Source organism: Alligator sinensis, unplaced genomic scaffold (genome assembly GCF_000455745.1).
Source record: "Alligator sinensis unplaced genomic scaffold, ASM45574v1 scaffold557_1, whole genome shotgun sequence".
Lineage (NCBI taxonomy): Eukaryota > Metazoa > Chordata > Crocodylia > Alligatoridae > Alligator > Alligator sinensis.
In genome coordinates, this window is record NW_005842349.1 from 881,985 (window position 1) to 888,998 (window position 7,014).

The window sequence follows — 7,014 nt, forward strand, 5'->3', positions numbered from 1 at the left end:
AGTCCCCCCGTCCCCCAACGGGCTTAGTTTAAAGCCCGGTGGAGCAGGTCAGCCAGTCTGGCTGAGAAGAGCCTCCTCCCTAGGGGAGAGAGGTGGAGGCCATCTCTTCCCAGCAGCTCGCTGCCTCTCTCGCCAAAGAGTGGGCTGTGGTCATGAAAGCCAAAGCCTTCCTGACGACACCAGCGCTGCAGCCTTTGGTTGACCACATAGATCCTCCTGTCCCTTCTCAGCCCATAGCCTGAGACTGGGAGGATCTCCAAACAGGTAATGAGATTACCCTCATAGGTAATCTACATTTTGCTGCAAACTAAGCAGTCATTTTATTTTTTCCCTATCTGACAATGGAAACAATTGGCACCATTCTTTCTAGAAATGCTTTTCCACATTGAAAATTATGAAAAATTCTTCCCATTTTTCTGAGAGCTAAAAATCACTTGTTTTAGTCTGTTTTCATTAGTGTAAAAAAAACAAAAACCAAAAAAAATAAGTGCCCCCACTGAGGTTGGAATGAAGCAGAACACACTTAACCCCTTGTCAGGGTGATGGGTTGGGACTCGGAACTAATCAGTCATGTTGATAAATACAGAAAAAAATGGGAAAGGAAAGGAGAAAGATACTTGTGACAATTCCTCTCTACAGAAGTAAACCGAGGAAACTTAATACCATGATCCTAGTGTTGGTATGCTTAGTGAACACCAACCTATTTCCCAGAAAGCATCAGAAATATTATGATAGCCTATTTAACTTCTTCATAATGAAACAAGTATTATATTGTTTCAATGTCAAATGTATGTAAGGGAATAAAGGACTCCTTGCCCCCGCACCCAAGTTTTGGGTTTGTCCTCTCTTGGGTTGGCAATTAGTGGAAAGAAATACAGTTCCAAAAAAATCCTATACTCTTGTTTTGTAGACTGGCTTTAAAAGATAAACAAGATGTGTAGGATTCAGAGTTCAAAATGTTGATGACTTAAGGAGTTATGATGCAGCAACTACTATAGCATAAAATCCTGCTTTACAATACAGGCAGTCCTCGAGTTACAACATTTCACACTTACAACATTTATAAATTCACTCCAGTTTCAACTTTCTAACATCAGTTTCAACTTTACAATGCTTGATCCAATGCCATGCCATGTCACACTGCGAACAAGTTCATGGCATTGCCCATCTCCCTGGAAAACATCTGCCCAAACGTCCTCGAACACTTTTTTTAAGAAAGCAGACAAGACTCCAGAAAAAAACCTGCAGCCAAGACTCCTGAGAAGACTGCAGCCAACAACTCCTCAAAAAGTCAAACAAAGAGCCCTTCAAAAAGTCCAGCAAAGTTACCTCCAACAGTCCTTCCAAACCAATATGATTGCTATTTACAATATAAATACATTCATTTAGCTATATTACTCATCCATAAATTGACTGAGTGCAAAATTCTGGGTTATTTTTGGTGAAAATAGGGTATCAGGCCTTGGTTCAGTGTCATAGAGCACTGAGGTACCCTGCTCCCAGAGAGGGGAAAACTGCTAGGGAGGAAGCCCTAGCAGGAAATAAGGAGCTCAGCTGTGGGTTGCCGGGGCAACCAGGGAAGGTCAGCTGACCAGAAGGGGCAGGGCCTGGCTCCCTTATAAACCCTAGGGGCTGGGGCTGGGGCTAGAGGTAGTTCTCTACCAGCTGTCAAAGAGGAAGGAGCTTTCTGCCCTGGGAGAGAGGGGAAACCTGATACAGGAGCTGCATCCAACATTGCTGAGAGTAAAAGAGTCACTGGTAGGACCAAATGTTGTTTGGGCCGGTTGGCTTCTGTTTATGTTATAGCTGAAGGGCTTGCGTTTATGTTGTTGTTTGTGACCGGTGGTTTGGGAGAGGCTATTAGGGGTTGGAGGAGGCCTCATAGGGAACTCACAGAGGAGTGTGAGGACCCCAGTGCCAGTGAGGGTGCAGCATTGGGGGTGTATAGACCCCAGCCCTAGAGAAGGGCAGTTGAGAATCCCCAGAGAGGGGGCATTACTGAGAGGCCCCAGTGAGGGCCTGGTGAGCCCCAGAGAGGGGGCAGCCTCATTGAAAAGCCCAGTGTGGGCATGTTGAGCCCAGAGAGGGTGGCCTGACAGAAGGCCCAGAGAGGGGGCAGCAGTATTGAGGAGTGCACTGAGAGGGGGCAAAAGTCCCAGAGAAGGGGGCAGTTACTGAGAAGCCCCAGTGCAGGTGTGGTGAGCCCCGAAGAGGGGGCGGTACTACTAGGGATCATGCAGTTTTGATGAACCAACTGTGTGCCATAAGTAGCAAAGGGAGAGCAGAAAGATATTCTCTCAAGTGTTTGCTAAATACTATTTTCCTTAGACAGCTAAATAAAAGTCAACAAACGGCAACCTTAATAGTTTTTTCTTCCATCGGTAAGTGAAACAGCACTTAAAAGATAAGAAATACTAGCATTGGGGCCTTCTAACCTCTCACCCTGTGAGATGCACCGATGTTGATAGGTGTTAGTGGTAGCTTGAGTTTGGAGCAGTCGCCCACTGGGTCAGCAGGGCCTTGGAGACCTGAAAGTTAAGAATGCCTCCCTTTGCTCCCTATCCCCAGGGCTTCCCCTGTTCTCCCCCTCCTCTCCTCTCCTGGACCCTTAGACATCCCCCCTCCCCTACATCTCCCAACTTGTAGCTGCCAAGCTGTCTGTCTATGGGAGTAGGAAGTGAAACATTAATCTGCCTGCCTAATTCACTGCCTGGCTGCTGCTACATGTCAGCAAAGGAGTGGGGTAGGTGGGGTATTTACACTAGGGTGTCCCCTAGAATGGTTACACCTTATTGCAATACAAGTTGGGTAACATGCCCTGGAAGGACTTAGGCTGGAGAAGAGCCTGGAAGAGTCTTCAGGCGGCTCACTGTTTTCTCCTTTCTTCCTCTCTCAAGTTTCTCCAGTGTCCCTTCTTCCATTCTTGGTTTCTAAAGTGCTTCTCCAATCTCTCTTCCTTCTCCCTTGTTCTGAAGTGCTTCTATAGTGCCTGTGGGTTGCCTCCAACCTCTCTCTTCACCCCTTGCTCCCCTTCCTTCTATAGCCTTCTCTCATCCCACACTTCCTTCTGTAGCCTTTCATCCTTATCCCTTCCTTAATGGTGCTCCTCCGGTCATTCTTCTTTCCTTCGTCGTCTTGGCCTCCCAGGTGCCCCTGCAGCTTCTCCTGGCTCCAACTAAACATTTTGGGGGGGGGGGGGGGGCGGGATGGGGGATGTGAAACCTCTTAGCTCTGCCTTAGGCTCTCAGATGTGGCTCTGCCCTTTTTTTAGCACCTCCTTGGGTGGTCACCTACCCCTCTATCTCCACCTTGCTTTCTCAGCTGCACTTCTTCCAACCTCTCCTGGTGCCACCTATAGCTCTCGGGTGCACCTGTGGTTTCTCTTGGCTCCATCTTGGACTCTTGGGTCCTTTTCCAGTCTCCAGCTTCTTCCTTTCACTTGTCAGTTCCTTTGCAGCCTCTCTTCTGTTCCCCTCGTGGCATCAGGTGCTTTCCAGCCTTTCTGTCCTTCCCATTGCTCTTAAGGTACTTCTCCAGAAACACTTTGCTCCCCCCCAGATTTTTCAGATGCTTTTCCAACATGTTCTCTCTCTTGGCTTTGTCAGGCACTCCTCTCATCTCTCCTATTTCTTACCTGAGGGGCTGGCCCACCCTTCTCCCCAACACTTCTGCTCTGTTTATACTGTCTGCAGCCTCTAAGGAAGTGATGCTTCATTATTTCTTTTCAGAAGGTCCAGCCATGAAACTTTCGTCCTCTTGCAGGCCTTGCATGTCTCCAAGAAACCAAGTACCTCAGAACCAAAGTTGTAAACACTGAAGCCTCCCCATGACGCATGCCTCAAGCCAACCCCAGGAAGGAGACACCTCTAACATGAACCAAAACCTTCTTGGAAACACCCCAAAACATATCTGCACATCTAGCCAGGTTCTAAGGCAGTCCAATCCCAGGCATCTCCCCCAAACCCAAAACCTTCTAGACTTTGAAGGGACATAAACATCCACCTGGCCATTGAATGACCAGGGCCCATCCAACCCCAAAATCCATCCACGATGAAAAAGGTACACAAGCATCCACCTGGCCTCAGAACTACCAGGACCACATAGCCCCTCAGTGTGATGGACAGACCTTGTCTGTCTAAGAAACCAAGTCTCTCCCAGGCAAAGTTGTAAATACTGAAGCCTTCCCATGACACACATCCCAAAGCAGCTCCAGGCTGGAGACACTGCCAACCCAAATGCTTCTTTGAAGCACCCCTAAAATGTATCTACACAGATAGCCAGGGAATAACAAGCCTAACTACAAGCACCCCTGAAACCCAAAGCCTTCAAGACCTTGAAGGGACATAAGCATCCACCTGGCCATGGAACCACCACCCCACCCCACATCCCCAAACCCATCCACCATAAAGACGTGGCAGGAGCAGCCCTCGTGAAGCTTCAGCTCTCACACCTTGATCTGTTCAGGGCTGCCACAGCCCCAACAACAGAACTGACCCCAAACAAGCTTGGGTTCCTCCATGAAATCCCAAATTTCATCCCCTGAAGTTACCACCCTGCTAGCCTATTGACTAACCCTTCCACTGGAATACAAAACTGTTCACCCAACCTGATCAGCTTCCTCCCCATGTTCCAAACGTACCCCTGCTAGGCTGTAGCCTTTCCAGGCAAATGCTACCTAACCCTCAAGTCTCCAGCCAGGCCAACCAAGACCCCTCTCCCCAACCATGGCACTAGAGGCCCCAGGCTCACTCCCATCCAAGGCTACACCCAATCAGGGAACCAAGCCAAATGCTCACTTGTTTAGTCTGTGGCCACTGTGTGCCACCACATCCTCCATACTCCTTCCTCAGGTAGCCAGGCAATCTACCTCCTCCCTATGCCTGTGCCCTCCAATAAGCTTCTAGAGCCCCATCTTCCCCACCCACCAACACAGCCAAATAATTTCCCCATTCTTCAATAACAACACACACACTAGGCTCAGCCAACTCCAGCAGCCTCAGGCATAGTCAAAGGCTGGCAACCTCTAGCAGCCCAACCACATTTGTCTGTTTGATGACAGACCCAAACTGGAAGACAGGGAGGATGCAAGAACCACCCAAGACAAAAAGACATGCAGAAGAGGTGACAAAAAAAAACAAAACAAAAAAACCAGAACAGACTAGGCAGGAAGGCACAGCAGAAGGAAGGAACAGGAAGGAGGTGAAAGGAAGGGAAGGGCACAAATTTGTCAAAATCACCAGAGGAGGAAAAAGGCAGGACCTGAGAGCAAGCAGCAAAAGAGGAAGGCAAAAAAGCAGCAAGTGATAGACCAATCAGGGGATTAAGTTGTTTTCTAGTTAATAAGCCTGCCATGTACTAAGGGATTGAAGGTAGGGAGAAGTGAAGGGAGAAACAAATGGACACAGAAGGAATGTGGTATAACAGGGCAGGACAGAGGTACCGTAGTCAAGGAAAGCTATGAGGAAGGATCAGGTAGGATGGACTTGAGGGGACCAAGTAGAAAAAGGGACAAAAGGGAAGGAGGAGGCCCAGCCAAAAGGGAAGGGAATAGGCAGAGAACAAACAGTCAGCTTCCAAACGCTACGCAACACTGGTCAGGCCACAGCTGGAATACTGTTTCCAGTTCTAGGCACCCCACTTCAAGAGAGATGTGGACAACATTGAGAGGATCCAGAAGAGGGCCACCTGCATGATCCGAGGACAGCAGGGCAGACCCTACAATGAGAGGCTACGGGACCTGAACCTGTTCAGCCTTCTTAAGAGAAGGCTGAGGGGGGACCTGGTGACTGTCTATAAACTCACTAGGGGGGACCAGAAGGCTTTGGGGGAGACCTTGTTTCCCCTAGCGCCCCCTGGGATAACAAGGAATAACAGCCACAAGTTGTTGGAGAGTAGGTTTAGATTAGACATCCATAGGAACTACTTCAAAGTTAAGGCAGCTAGGATCTGGAACCAACTTCCAAGGGAAATGGTGCTGGCTCCTACCCTGGGGGTCTTTAAGAAGCCGCTTCATGCCTACCTGGCTGGGGTCATTTGAGCCCAGTTTTCTTCCTGCCCAGGCAGGGGGTCGGACCTGAAGATCTACAAGGTCCCTTCCGACCCTACTTCTATGATTCTAGGATTCAAACCGGGGCACTACAGATAAAATGTGTAACTGAACTAAGTCCAGCAGGTGACAGAATCATCAAAAAGAGGCTGAAGAAAAGCTTGACAGACCAAAAGAACAAGATACCAGAGAAAGTCAGAAGGCAGAGCCAGGGGTAGAAAAAAAAAGAGGAAATGGGTACAACTGACCAATGTGGGAGAGTGTGAAGGAAGGAAAACAGGACAACAGACCCCAAACTAGGCTGTACTTGTATCAGGTATTGACACTGTTTTCCTCAAGAGCCTGCCTACCTGTGTCCTTCACTTAGCTCCTGAACCCCTGCCCTCATCAGCCATCAGCTCAGCCCAAAACTTTCCCCACTCTCCATCACTAACATCACAGCTAGCAGAGGATGCTCCAGCAGCCTTAGGCACAGCCAAACAAGGCTCCTATCAGATGATGAGAGACCAAGGCAGAGAGAAAGGGACAACACAGGAACAACCAAGTGAGAAAAGAGATGCAGAGACAGTGCCACCAAGCAGGATGACTGACCAGGAGGGGAAGTGCAAAAGGAGAAGAGGATGAGAGGCGGCTGGGATACGAGGCAGAACATTACAGAAGAGGCTGAAAAAAATGCAAGACAGGCTAAGGGGGCAGACATCAGGAAGGGAAGCAAGGCAGGAATGGGGAGGAAGATAAGGGAGATCAGTGAAGGGGACAACAGAGCAAGGAAGAGATAACAGAACACAGAGGAATAACAGGTAGTATCCTCTACCTGTTCCAAGCACACCCAAACCCAAATTAATATGGATCACTTATTCCACCTGAACATCTGTCCAACCCTGAACCAGATCAATCACTCCATGAGCGTCCAGGGTACACTCAGCTAAGAGAAGGCACCTCCCTCCCATCCAAATTCCCAGGAAACA